General features: G+C 50.9%; 1 protein-coding gene across 1 annotated transcript in view; it reads left to right on the top strand.

Moving 5' to 3' along the window:
- MAP4K5 (mitogen-activated protein kinase kinase kinase kinase 5) overlaps window positions 1–15,018 on the top strand; it is a 686,515-nt gene that overhangs the window by 307,405 nt on the left and 364,092 nt on the right. The gene's annotated exons all lie outside the window — the stretch shown is intronic.

Raw genomic sequence — 15,018 nt, 5'->3', positions numbered from 1 at the left:
AATCACAGCTGGCCACTTGGTCACACTGTGGGAATTAAACAGATTCCTATTTATCGAGGGTGCATTGGATGTTCACCTTTGTGTGTCGTGGGACAGACCTTGCCTATTTGTTTTCTTGGTCTGTACCTTTGTATAGCCATGAAAGGGTAGGTTTCTGTAAGCACCCCGATTCAGGAATGTTCCATTGGAAACCCATCCCTTATTGGGGTGTTTTCTCTGTGGTATCTCCAAAGTCTGTAACTAGACTCCTACAGATAACATTCTTGCGTTCAGACTTTCATTTGTAATAGATCACCTAAAGGGATACCTCTTTTATATCCTCCCTCGTGGTGTACCGATTCAGTTCTCTAGGTCTTCTCCTAAGGAACATAGGTCCGAATGTCGAGCCACAGTAAGGGCAAACACCTGACCGCCCTAAACTGTCCCTGATGTTGCTTCTAAATGTCTGAGTAAATAACCCCTCCGTGACATTTGTTCAGTAACTCTGCGATCTCGTAATAGTGCCCAGTTTTGCCTTAGAAGGACTTGGGATAGGCATATGGAGAGCACGTTCGTCCCATTCGATTTGCGTTCTTGGATTAATCCATTCAATCTTCCTTTTAGCTTACTCTAGAATGTTTTTCTTCAGTAGGATTGTCCTCCACAGAATGTTCCAAGAGATTGTCCATCGGAACTTGGCCTCCACATTTGGGGAACTTCTGGTTATCATTCACCTGTTTAAACTGCTGCATATCTTTTTAAAGAGAAGGTGACACAAGAAGACCTTGATGTGTGTAAAATGCTTTTTTCTTTGTGAAGGATCTTGCGTATTCTGTATTGCCTGACGGTAGAGTTTACATCTACTTTTTTTGCATTTACTGTGTCTTTTTGATGAAGGGGGAATGTTGGTGACATTTCTCTCACTGGCTCTTCAGCAGTTGTGGAAGAAATGGGTGGGTGAATAGATCTCAATTTCATTGTAGAGATTTTGTTTGTTGCCGCAATCAGAGCCTGAGCAGCAGTTGATGTCCTTGAATAGGTCCTCCCTGTCTGAGGTCCTTCAGACTCTTTTCGAAGGTGGTGAAGGTAATGCCATTCTCTGCTTGCAGGAAAGTGATGCTGGACGCTACATTGCTACCTAAGGAATCTCAATAAGAATCTTTTGTGTTCACCCTTTTGATTGCAGTAATTAGTCACCTTGTTTTGACTAAATCTTTTCCAGTTTCTGTGGTGTTCTCCTCGTCTGCAGCCGCCACTCCAACCAGCGCTGGTGTTCCTCAGACTAAACTTCTATCTGTTTTATTCTCGCATAGGAAGGGCCAAATTAAAAACTGTTACAGATAAGTTTTCTGCGCTTTCTTTTAATTACTCCTGAAAGCATGGCTTGGGGTGTGCATTTAAATTCTGTTATTTGCTGTCCTCGTTGAGCCTGCATTTCAGACCCACCATATTTTGATCTGAGCATTAGATTTTTTTTATTGATATGAGTATGTTAGACCTGATGCACAAGCAATGATTGCAATACAGAGGCATCATTGTTAGTGTGCATTTTTAGGGCTTGCGCCTGCGTTGCAGTGTGCAGCACTGCTCGTGCAGCGAGAGCCCTTTTGTATGGGGCGCGTGCATATGATCAGGCTTTCGCCGGCTGCCATTGGGTATAGCGTGTTTTTTTAATAAAAATAATGCACGCAATTGGGCAAAGGCGGGCGCATGTCCCGCCTTTGCTCCGCACATTCCCACCAGTGGCCAGCTCGTGCAGCAGTTCGTATTGGCCTCGCTGCCGCGCTCCCTCCCCCCCCGCTCCTCTGTGCACACCACTACTTTGGATTCCCGGCCCTGCTCCTCTATGGTGCGCGTGCACCACTGGTTGAAAGTACGATTCCCATTTTCCAAGTTGTGTTCCAGGAGCCCGTGAACGATTCTTACAAATTGCGTCGGTCGGCCTTATGCGAAACCCGGATGGGAATGAGCTTTGCCTTCCTCGTCTGACCACGAGAGCGAGGTCAGTTCTTTCCTCCTCGCACATTTATTCAGCTTGCATTCCATCTTTTGTGAACACCAGCCCAGGCACATCAGTATTCCCACCTTCAAAGCTGTTTCTGGATGTGAGCTATATGTTATAAACTGACAACCGTGTGTTTAGCACACATGATAGCAGGTGCGGTTTTGTCAGTGACTGCATGAGTTTATGTGACTGAAGTCCCATGTGCATGTGTTCAGGTGAGTTGGTGTTTTGCTTCATTATGCAAGTGACTGTTCATGTGTGCAGAACAAGACCAGCATAGTTAAGCCCGTGATTGTGGTGGAGAAGTGTGGGTCACTGGTTAGAGGAGGCAGACCCTGAAGCAGAGGTCAGACCCGGGACCAGGGTTCAATTCCCGACGCGGCAGGGTCTTGAGCCCAAATATCCACGGACTCGATAATTCTCGTTTCGGTGCCTACTCGAGTCACGGGTTCACACTCTGCAGCTCTAGGCATTAGCTTGCTTAATCTCCACTACGGCCCCCCTGCGGCGGGATGCCTGGCTTTCACCTTGGGGATGCCCATTATGGGTATCTCACAGGGAAAAGCCAGGACGGGTTCCCAAGGCAAGCGCCGAGATGCCTACGGGTAATCGAGCGCTATATAAAAACGCATAATAATAATAATAATAATTGTATTTGTACAGATGTCCACGTGAAACTGCACAAGGACAGCATGGGTGACCAAAATTACTGGTAACTGGTGCATGTACGTGATGTCTCATGGGTACAAGACGATTGAGTCAAACTGCACATTCTAAGTGTATATGCGAGCATTCATCAGTACTGCATGGTTGAGTGGCTGCATTCGTAAGTGTGTGTGTGTGTGTGAGACTGAACGTGTTCCACGTAGTTGTCACACTGAATTCTTGAGTGAGGTGTGAGACTAAATGATTAGCACAGCACTGATGACTCTGACTGCCTTCATAAGTGTCTGTATCTACGTGAGGCTGCATGAGTACAGGATGGTTGAGTCACTGACTGTTCGTAAGCGTGTGTTTGTGAGGTTCTTTGCGTATTTTGCGCAGTTCAGTCACACTGCGTTCACAATATGAGTGAGACTGCATAAGTACTGCATGACTTAGGTGGATTACCTTCATAAGTTTCTGTATGTAAATAAGACAACATGAGTACAGTATGGCTGAGTCTGACTGGAATGGTATGTGTCAGAGACCGCATGAGCACAGCATGGCTGAGTCTGACTGGAATGGTATGTGTCAGAGACCGCATGAGTACAGCATGGCTAAGTCTGACTGGAATGGTGTGTGTCGGAGACTGAGTGCCGCATGTCTGAGTCTGCCTGCATTGGTATGTGTGTGAGACTGTATGAGTGCAGCATGGCTGAGTCTAGCTGCATTGGTATGCGTGTGAGACTGTATGAGTGCAATATGGCTGAGTCTGTCTGCATTGTTGTGTGTGTTAGTAGACTGTATGAGTACAGGATGGCTGAGTGAGTGATTGCATTGATAAGCCTGCTTGTGTGAGACAGCATGTGTTCAGCATAGTTAAGTCACATTGCATTCATAAGTGATGCGTGTGAGTGTATGAGTAAAGCATGGCTGACTATTATTGCATTGGTATGTGTGTGAGACTGTATGAGCGAGCATGACTGAGTCTGACTGGAATGGTATGTGTGTGAGGCTGCAAGAGCACAGTATGACGGAGTCTGACTGGAATGGTATGTGTTTGAGACTGAGAGTGCAGCATTGCTGAGTCTACCTGCATTGGTATTTGTGTGAGGCTGCATGAGCACAGCATGACTGAGTCCGACTGGAATGGTATGGTATTATAGTGTTTGTATGCGCTGTACTTAGCTGCAGGCGGCCTGTGTGAGAAAGTGCCATCTTTCTTGCAATGGTATGCCCCCACTTTTTGCTGAACTGCAGATGTGCTTTGACTGAGTGTGCCCTGGACTCCTGCCAACCAGGTACTCAGGGCCTGTGTCCCTTCCCTAAAACTGTGTTGAACCTAAAACCCAATTGGCATATCTGGCCACCTGTGAGACCCTAGTAAATGGCACCCTAGGTACCCAGGGCATGGTGACCAGAGAAGAGCCTTAAGGGCTGCAGCACTTATTCTGCCACCCTTAGGGGCCCTGTACCTTTGCAGGCTGAGTGTCTAAGTACAGAACTAAACAAGGAGTCGACATGGCACACATCCCTGTGTGCCATGCCCACAATGCCACTGCCCCGGCCTACATCAGTCACCCCTCTAGCTGGGTGCCCTATGCCAGTGGTGTGGGCACAGGTGCATAAGCCCTGTGCCCCTACAGTACCCAGGGCCATTCCTGGGCACTGTAAGTGCAGTGCTGCCATTAAGAGTATATGGTGCTGGGAGGTCGGCATTACAAACTCCACAGCACCATGATGGCCCCACTGAAGACTGAGAAGTTTGGTATCAAACTTCTCAGCACATTAAACCCGCACTGATGCCAGTGTGAGATTTAATGTAAAATGCACCAGAGGGCATCTTAGAGATGCCCCCTGAAACCTAACCTACAATCCACGTCTGGACTGAGAGGCTGCCTAGGCTGCCCCACAGCAGACATGTTGCTGGACCCCTGGGTGGAGAGCCCCCCGCTCTCCTGGGCCTGCAACAATGCACATCCTGGGCGAGGTGCTAGGTCTCCTCCCCCAGGATGGGCAAGGGGAAGCTTCAAAGGCCTGCCGCCTCTATGAGCTTCTCCAGACCATTTGCTGTACCCAGCAACTGGCCCCCACCGGTTCTGACCCCCACTCTGGCGGGAAACCCTACATCAGGAAGGGGGTGTGCTAGCCTGTGCCAACCCCACCCCTCAGGTGGGAGAGGCGAGGTGAAGCACGACCCCGGCCATCTTGAAGATGGGGAGCCCTGCCCAATCACAGCTAGGCTCCTGCCCCCCTCCCACAGGAGAGGAGCAGACTAGGAGGTTTACTCACCCAAGGACAGGGACCTATTGGTCCCTGCCCTTGCCCTACCTGTAACGCCCCTAAATTCAGTATTTAGGGGCTCCCTAAACCTTCCTTCCTCAGATCCCGATAAGAAAAGAAGATCAAGAAGACAAAGACCCGCCGTGCAGCTGCTAACAGGACGACCCCAACTGACTTGGCACCAGCCCTACCGGCCTGTCGATCCTGGAACCTGCTCCTGCTTACTCCCGGCGACTCCTGCGGACAGCAACCTTGGGACCCCCGGAGGACCTGCCTGCCTTGACCCTCTTAAAGACTGGGACTCCCGTAAGCAGAGGCTCTGCTTCAACAACTATACCCCTGGTGCCACAAGACCAACCCACTCTGCACCCGCAGAGCCCGGCCCGTGCCTGAGTGATCCAAGACAACGAGGACGTCCCCCCGGCAACTGGCACCCGAAGTCCAGTGCCCATAAACCCTCCTCGACAAACCAGGCCTGCAGCCTCAGAACCAGGGACCCCACCAACCGCGACCAGCCGAGCGTAAGATTCCCGACACCCAAAGACACCCCTGCACCCGACGCCCTGCGGCCCCCTGTGCCCTCCTTTGGGGTACCTACCTCTTATCCAAGATCCCAACTTACCTCTCGAAGTGGTAGTGGCACCTGAAGAATCTCCGTCCCCGAGTCTGCAGCCTTTGTTCCCTTTTTACCTTTTCCATTGAATAACATTGGGCGCCCAGACAGCTCAAAAGCACCCTGCACCCGGCCACCCGAGTGCCGCTAGAAGTGCAGCTACTACCCTACTCTACTTCCCCACTTGCCCTGAGTAAGTGACCAGGAGCTCAGCTCCCATAGCCGCGTGGCCTGCTTGCTTGCAGCCACCAACCGAAGGCCCCTTCCCCTCCATTGGATAACATTGGGCCTAACTACCGCTGCCCCTGTGCCGCTGAGTGTGTACCAACTGTACCCACCTGACCCTGGGGGACCCTGAGTCTATGCCCAGAACCGTAACTTCACTGGTGGAGTCCTCACCTGGAAACCGATAACCCACTTTCCGGCCATGGGATAACATTGACTGGTTTGACTCGAAAAATCTTTCAAGTGTGAAGTTTTGAAACTCTAAAATATTCTTATAAAATCAACCGAATACCGAATTCCGAAGTAATCACCTGTGATCAGGAGAGAAGCCAGTACTGTACCTTGTAGCCCAGTACTGAACCGCAAAAGTAATCCTAACCGGGTTTACTAGTAACCTGAATTTTCTCCATAGGAATCCATTGTCTGCTTTTCTATGAAAATGCCTACTTTTGAAAACTTGAAATAGTTCTTAAAAATCGTACCTACTACTGAAACGTAATTACTTAGCTGTCTTAAGTAGAGATCCCAGTGCTGGACCTAGGAGCCCAGTACTGGATTACAAAAGTAACAAGAACGTACTTTACCTGTAACCTGAATTTTCTCCCATTGGATAACATTGCTAGATTTTCACTGGAAAGTTTCTAAGTGTGAACTTCTGAAATACCTGTATATTCCTTAAAAATCATTGCAATAACCAAAACGTTTTTACTAAACTGTTTTCAGCTTAGACCCCAGGACTGAATCTAGGATCCAGTCCTGGAATTACAAAAGTAATTTACAAAGTAATCAACTGCCTTTTTTCTATAAAAACCCATCGAGCTCAATGTTAGATTGTGTTTAGAATTGTGTTGCCTACTGCAACCCCTGTACCTGTTGTAAATGTAAATGTGCTGGACTTGTAAAGCGCACAGCTGCCCGTGAGCGTCCCGGCGCTTGCTTAGGGAACCCGTCCTGGTATTCCCCTGTGAGAAACCCCGGCAGGGTGTCCACAAGGTGAAAGCCAGGCATCCCGCCGCGAGGGGCCGTAGTGGAGATTAAGCAAGCTATTGCCCAGAGTCGCAGAGTGTGACCCCGTGAGTTGAGTAGGCACCTGAGCGAGAATTGTCGAGACCGTGGAATTTTGAGCCCGAGACCCGCCGAGGCAGGAAATCGAACCCTGGTCCACGGTCGATCTCAGCTTCCGGGTCTGCCGCCTCTAACCACTGAGCCACGCTTCTCCACTGTTGTGTTTACAAAGTTATTTCCTTTCTGCAAAGTAATTACCTGAGATCCCTCACAATTGAGAAAAGTATATTTTGATGCCTGTTGGTTCTAAAAATAAAACAACTATATCTTTTGATATAAAAACAATTGGCCTGGAGTTCAGTCTTTGAGTGTGTGAAACCTTTTGTTGTGTACAACAAATGCTTTACACTGTCCTCTGGTACTGCCTTACTGCTCGACCAAGCTACCACTTTTGAGAGTAGGGTCAGCCCTGACTTTTTCCCTCTGTTATACCTCTGGGGTTGGTGGCCTGTATACACACTGTACCTTACTTTGGTCCAGTGTATATAGAGCCACTTTCTCACAGCCTGCCATTGTTTTTTATTACAGTGTGTGTATGTGCTGGACTTAGCTGCAGGCCGCACGCTATACTTTTTATAGTGCTTGTATGTGCTGTACTTCCGGGCAGCTGCCGCTGCCTTAGGGCCCTGACAGCGCCGCAACGGCATGGGCTTACGCTCCTCGAAGTCCATCTTTTGACAGACAAAGTGTGTTGGAGCCATGCCGGAACCTGGCTGCCACAGTCTGACATCGACAGTGTTCTCTGCTCTCCCTGGAGCATGTGAAATGCAAGCAGCAGGATCAGTTAAACTTTCAGTGCCCAAACCCTTTGGAATTCGATAACAAAATGAGCATTGTCATGAAGCTGAGATCGCGCTCCACAAGCTCCTTGAGTGCAACAGATGGCGCTTGGTAAGTTCCTCTTTACATACCTTAAGTTAATTTTGTATCATGTGTTCTGTAGTAGGGGATCTCTGTGTATAGTCATAATCTTGTGAATAGTCCTGCCCCTGTGCTTGGACCCCGGAGCAATCGAAATAGTCTCTTAAGTTGTCTTCTTCTGCAGTCCTGCATAGACACTTAAGAGAAAATCAAAGACAAATAATGCAGCTTAAAACTACAAGGCTACATTGGCCATCACTTCATCTCAAAGTGAAAAAGATAGCCAAAGAATATTAAATTTTACACACTTTGTAAAGTTTCACACCTAGAGAAACCCCCCTTCCAAAAAATCCTTTGTCATGATAGAGAGGAAGGGTTGGACAGAGAATCCCCATAGGCTGCCATTATGTGTCTGGAAAAGGGATACCATGCCTTTAATGAACTCTCCAGAGACCCTCGGTATCCCAGGATGCACAGCCAAATGCCTTTTACTTTCAGTTCTTTTTTCCGGCTCCTGCTACCAGCATCATGGAACATTGAGCGCTACCTTTTTGGGTATATCCTCAATTTTTGGAGCTTTTCCAGTGTTTTGAGTGTTTCACTCGACGTCTGGGGTCTTCCTCTTCCAGTTGCTGTCTTTTTTTACCCGTTTTGCCACGTCTTTCTTGTCGAAATGCCAGCTTTATTCGACAAGTGCCCTGAGTGTGGTAGGAAGAAGGCAAAATCTGACCCCCACAGAGTATGCATACTCTGTCTCCCTTCTACCCATGTCCCTGACTCCTGTGATATCTGTCACTCTTTCTCCAGGAGGACCCTGCGTGACAGGGAGAAGATTCATCTCCAAGGCCTGGAGCAGAGGAGACATCAAGAAACAGGTGGGACTTCTGGGCATGGAGGGACTCTGTCATCATCCTCTGCCCATGCATCGGCCTCTGGGCGGCTCCCCAGTCAAGAAAAGGCCCGGAAAAGGCACCGGTCCCGGTCGATGGCTTTCTGCGTCGAGAGGTCTGACTACCATATGCTCCCCGTCGACCCAGGGCTCTGGGTCGAAGCGACGTCGACGTTCGGCGTCGAGGGGTAGGATCTGGAGACCTCGGACGAGGTCGAGGACTTCACCGGTGTCGACACACCATCAACATCGTGATGAGTCCCAAAGAGGCAGGCGCTCGCGGTCGAGGCGACACCGCCGTTCGTCTTCAATGTCGACATGAAGATCGACGTCGAGGAGAGAAAGATCGACGTCGAGGCGAAGACACTAGACATCGGGGAGTTCATCGACGTCAGGAAGAACGACGTAGAGAAGAGAGACGTCAAAGAGATTGACGTCAAGGAGGGAAAAGTCGACGTCGAAGAGGAAGTCGAGGCCCAGAACGGTGTCTAGTGTCTCTGTGGTTAGCGTCTCATCGTCATCATCCTCGGCGAGTCCCTGGTCGCACCGGAGCTCACGCTCAGAGAGGTCCGCCTCCAGAGTGTTCTCCCCGAGGCATGCTCGTAAGAAGAGAAGAGTTCTTAGGTCATCGGACTCTGATTATTCTCGGACCTACTTGCCCTCAAGGCCCAGGATGCCTACGCCTCCTCCTCTTCCCCAGCTTCCTCCTCCACCACCACCTCCTCATCCTCCTCCTCCTCCGCCTCCACCACCTCCTCCTCCTCCTCCACCTCCTCCTCCGCCTCCACCACCTCCTCCTCCTCCTCCTCCACCACCTCCTCCTCCTCCACCACCGCCTCGGCCTCCGAAACGAACCCTGTGGTTCCGGCGCAACCTCTTCCATTTCCGCAGCCTCCTTGGCCGGTGGTTCCTGCAAAGCCCAGAAAGCCAAGATCAAGATCCAGAGGGAGGCATCGCTCTCGCAGTGAGCGTAGATCTTCAACGAGGTCACGCCAACGTCGGCGGAGGTAAAGGTCACGGTCCAGGTATACGGACTCGTCCAGTGACAGGAGATATTCTCCCACTTTGTCGGACTCTCCTCTGACGAGAGTGTCATCAGTGGATGACATTGTGACGTTCCAGGATGTGCTGCTGAGGGGGACAGCAAAGTTCAGGATCACATTGAAGTCGAGGCCCAGAACGGTGTCTAGTGTCTCTGTGGTTAGCGTCTCATCGTCATCATCCTCGGCGAGTCCCTGGTCGCACCGGAGCTCACGCTCAGAGAGGTCCGCCTCCAGAGCGTTCTCCCCGAGGCATGCTCGTAAGAAGAGAAGAGTTCTTAGGTCATCGGACTCTGATTATTCTCGGACCTACTTGCCCTCAAGGCCCAGGATGCCTACGCCTCCTCCTCTTCCCCAGCTTCCTCCTCCACCACCACCTCCTCATCCTCCTCCTCCTCCTCCGCCTCCACCACCTCCTCCTCCTCCTCCACCTCCTCCTCCGCCTCCACCACCACCTCCTCCTCCTCCTCCTCCACCACCTCCTCCTCCTCCTCCTCCACCACCGCCTCGGCCTCCGAAACGAACCCTGTGGTTCCGGCGCAACCTCTTCCATTTCCGCAGCCTCCTTGGCCGGTGGTTCCTGCAAAGCCCAGAAAGCCAAGATCAAGATCCAGAGGGAGGCATCGCTCTCGCAGTGAGCGTAGATCTTCAACGAGGTCACGCCAACGTCGGCGGAGGTAAAGGTCACGGTCCAGGTATACGGACTCGTCCAGTGACAGGAGATATTCTCCCACTTTGTCGGACTCTCCTCTGACGAGAGTGTCATCAGTGGAGGACATTGTGACGTTCCAGGATGTGCTGCTGAGGGGGACAGCAAAGTTCAGGATCACATTGACTGTGCCCACCCCTTCCACTTCTGTGATTTTTTTTTTAAACATTGCAGCGCAGGCACCTCTCTCGCCCTTTGCTACCTTTGGTGCCAGGACTGGAAGAACCGGCCATGGAGCTATTTCTGACGCCGGCCTCGTTGAAGTCGGCGCCATCTAGACTCCAAAAGAAGTACAGGCCCCCGGATTCTGATCCAGCGTTCTTGAGAGCAGATCCTGTGTCGGATTCTGTCATTGTGACAGCGGCCAAGAAGCAGCATTCCACTGCCCCATGGTCTACGGTCCCTCCAGACAAGGAGAGCTGTCACATGGATTCGACAGGAAGGAAAGTCTGCAGTACAGCTGCCACTTCGATGAAGGCGGCTAGTGCATCATCGCTTTTGGGCCGATATGACCGCTCTTTGTGGAGTCTTTGCAACAATTCATTGAGCTCTTCCCAAGGGACAGGAGGCAGATCTTCCAGGAGATTTTGAATGAGGGCATGATGGGCTCAAATCAGGTCATCAGTTCGGCGGCGGATGCCTCTTTCCTGGCTGCGCATGGGTACTGCCATGGCATAAACTTGAGGCGACATTCTTGGTTGCGCCTTACCTCTCTTAAGCCTGAGGCGCAACAGCGGATTGCTAATTTGCCCTTTTCGGCATCTACCCCCTTTGGGGCTCATGCGGACGAAGGCCCGCATGAAGGCGGAAGTGGAAATGCTGAAGGCTGTAGGTTTGGAGAAACCAAAAGACCAGTGGAAGTTGTTCCGTCCTTTCCAGAGGCGTTACTCTTCCCAGAGGTATCAACGGGGGCAAGGTCGCCCCCGTTGGTTGTTGGCCAAGCTGGCCAACAGCAGCAGCAACAACAGCAATTTTTTTTGTTTTTAAACATATTTTATTGGTTTTTAGGTTTTGCTGGCAATGCGTACGAAGTACGCATGCGCTAGCAAAATCCTTATGTTTCTCTGTTTGGGTCGGGTATCCGCCCCCTCCTCGCCCCCTCCTCCCATTGGCTAGCTCCATAAATGGAGGCTAGCCATTGGGAGCCGGATCTGTCCGTCAAAGGCCGGACCAGATTCGGGGGCGTTCCCGACATTTTTTCCCTCTCCGCCTCTGCGATGTCGTCATCGCGGCGGTGGGCGGAGTTTCGTTTTTTTTTTTTATTTGGTTGTTTTTCCCATTACGTGGCTGACCGCCGCTGGAGGAAGTCGAGGTGAGTGTTTGTTAATGAATGTGCATCTTCGTCCCGGTCCCGCTCCCCCCCCTCCCCTCCGCCCGCAGCTCCTTCCGTCCTGCTCTTCCCCCCTCCCTCCGCCCGCAGTCCTTCTTCGTCCCGGTCCCGCTCCCCCCCTCCCCCCGCAGCTCCTTCCGTCCTGCTCTTCCCCCCTCCCTCCGCCCGCAGTCCTTCTTCGTCCCGGTCCCGCTCCCCCCCCCCTGCCCTCCGCCCGCAGCTCCTTCCGTCCTGCTCTTCCCCCCTCCCTCCGCCCGCAGTCCTTCTTCGTCCCGGTCCCGCTCCATACACCCTGATTGGCAGACAGATGAACTGGGCTCACTGGCCCAAAAACTGGGCTCTGCTGGAAGTCGAGGTGAGTGTTTGTTAATGAATGTGCATCTTCGTCCAGGTCCCGGTCCCGCTCCCCCCCCCCTCCCCTCCGCCAGCAGCTCCTTCCGTCCTGCTCTTCCCCCCTCCCTCCGCCCGCAGTCCTTCTTCGTCCCGGTCCCGCTCCCCCCCCCTCCCCTCCGCCCGCAGCTCCTTCCGTCCTGCTCTTCCCCCCCTCCCTCCGCCCGCAGTCCTTCTTCGTCCCGGTCCCGCTCCATACACCCTGATTGGCAGACAGATGAACTGGGCTCACTGGCCCAAAAACTGGGCTACCCCTGCTGCACCATAATGACCATCATAATTTGTTTGCCTTGCCGCCAACTCGCCAGCTACCACCACTAGGGAGACTGAATGAGGCACTCGACTACTGTACTTACTGCCTGTCTTCTCCAGCTGGACGCTGAATACTAGTTTAAAAATAAGCACTGTCAAAGCCAACTGTTCTAATCTTTGGAACCTACTGGATTTGCCCCAATGCTTTTTGACGATTCTGAACAGCCTCGATATGGCAAAGCTTTTGCCAATGCTCTTTGTATCCGCCAAAAAAAGAGAGAAAAGAAGGTGCAATGCAACAACTAAGACGCTGCTGGTGCTAGCTTCATTCTGTCGGCATGTGCATGAGTCACAGTGCATGCATGTGGCTACAGAATGATACAGGCAACATTTTGTTTGTGTGAATGATCTACTTTGACACTATAAGTGTGCAAATGCGCTTTTTGTGGAGGACCTGCAGCAATTTGCCTGGCTCTTCCAAAAATGTGAATTAAAAAAAAAAGTGCAGCAGGGAGTGGGTTGAGGTGAAGTATCAGGGTGTGACTAGGGAGCATAAGAGGGAGAGAGCGCAACATGAGCTGTAGGTGGAGAAGCACATGCGGGAGACAAGGGAAGGAGGGACAAACCCACACGGGTGACTGCAGCATCAACCATGGGGGCAGGGAGAGGTACATTTGCGTGAGGGAGCCAGCAGCAAAGAGGGTGAGAGCAAACAGAGAGTGGCGGCAGGTATTTGGCAGGGAGAAGGGAGGGAAAGACTACAGAGAGAGCTGGAAAACACATGCACTCTGATGGAGTGTTAAACCAAAAATAACAAGCATTTACAATGCAACGGTTTCGCCTTTGCAAAAGTTAGAGCTATTGGCATTGTAAATGACAACATTTTTATTTATGTGTTGGTTTTGAAAACAGATAAATAAATGGCATTGTCATTTACATTGCCAATAGCTTAATCTCTTGCAAACCCAAACCTACCCATTATCTACACACTCCCTCTCAGACTTCTTGCTGTGTACAACCCTTTTCACACTCCTCTTTTATCTGCACAATCCCTCTCTCTCTCACTCCTACATCATCATCTCTCTCCCCAGTCGGTCACCTTTGAAGTCCTTTTTACACCTGTTGGTTACCTATGCGGTCGGTTCATCTCTAACAACAGTGTATAACTTGCACAGGGGGCTCGTAGTGTGTGGAGGGCTCTGTGTGGGTGTGTGGGGGGCTCTGTGTGGGGGGCTCTGTGTGGGTGGCTCTGTGTGGGTGTGTGGAGGGCTCTGTGTGGGTGTGTGAAGGGCTCTGTGTGGGTGTGTGGGGGGCTCTGTGTGGGTGTGTGGAGGGCTCTGTGTGGGTGTGTGGAGGGCTCTGTGTGGGTGTGTGGGGGGACTCTGTGTGGGGGGACTCTGTGTGGGTGTGTGGGGGGGGGCTCTGTGTGGGTGTGTGGAGGGCTCTGTCTGGGTGTGTGGGGAGGCTCGCAGTGTGTGTGAGGGCTCTGTGTGGGTGTGTGGGGGGGGCTCTGTGTGGGTGTGTGTGTGGGGGGCTCTGTGGGTGTGGGTGTGTGTGGCATTTGCGAGAGATTAAGCTATTGGCATTGTAAATGACAATGCAATTTATTTATCGTTTTCAAAAAGAAAACATAAATAAAAACATTGTCATTTACAATGCCAATAGCTCTAACTTTTCCAAAGGCAAAACCGTTGCATTGTAAATGCTTGTTTCATCTTGAGATTACATTACACAAGAATCAGTAAGTAGAATCAACAGTTTAATTGGGGAAAAGAAAGCTTAGTAGCGTTATTCCACAATATTAGGAAAGCATGCATATAGGTACATAGGTTATGTTTGAACATGCACACAATTTTGAAACCGATCAGTAAATAACCACAAACATATTGTAGTACAGTAATCATCCAATCAGGAAAACAATACAATTTAAGGCAAGAAAAGGAAAACCCCATTAATCCCAACTTCCCCCCACCCCTGGGTTGTGGACTAGCGCCAACTCTACCAGTGGAACTTCCAGTGCCTGGGTCCAAATCCAAAAACACGTAAAGTAAAAAGACAATTAACCTTACATATATTTATAATCCCCAGTCACCGCTTTTTAGACATTGTGAACATCATACTGACTCCTTCTAATACCTCACACTAGAACAGTTGACCTTCTTGCAGTCGTAAGTCTTCTAACATAGCATCCCATTCAGGGGAAATCGGATTTTTACGTAGGCCCCTAATTTCCTCCCTACGGAGTGCTGCACCTTCTGCTGCAGCCCACCTCAGTAGCTCCGCATGCCATATATGCACTTCAGGGGGTTTGCGGGATTTCCATTTTCTAGTTATGTTCCGTATGGCTAACAAGGATGCCAGGTTCACAAAACGGTATGTCACCTTGTTAGTAGTAAGTCGCACATGAAGCCCCAGTATACACTCAACCGCTGTGTCAGTGATGGCTAGCTACGTGGAAGACAGCAACAACAGCAATGCCAGCGACAACCCTTCCAGAAACGTCAGAGGGTCAGAGGCGGACAGCAGGCCTCCTCGGCGGTTAAGGGCCCGGCTGTGTCTTAAGCCCTGAGGAGTTACTTCCCCCTCATCCTTTACCCGCTCCGGTGGGGGGGAAGCATACAGAATTACTTGGCAGAGTGGAGAAAATTACTCTGGACAAGTGGGTGCTGAATATTGTTTGCAATGGATACAGTCTTCGGTTTGTGAGCCCTCCCCCAGCCATTCCACCGGTTCCT

Source organism: Lissotriton helveticus, chromosome 9, assembly GCF_964261635.1.
Source record: "Lissotriton helveticus chromosome 9, aLisHel1.1, whole genome shotgun sequence".
Lineage (NCBI taxonomy): Eukaryota > Metazoa > Chordata > Amphibia > Caudata > Salamandridae > Lissotriton > Lissotriton helveticus.
Note: the sequence above shows the minus strand (reverse complement) of the source record. Positions and strands in the feature narration are given on the sequence as shown.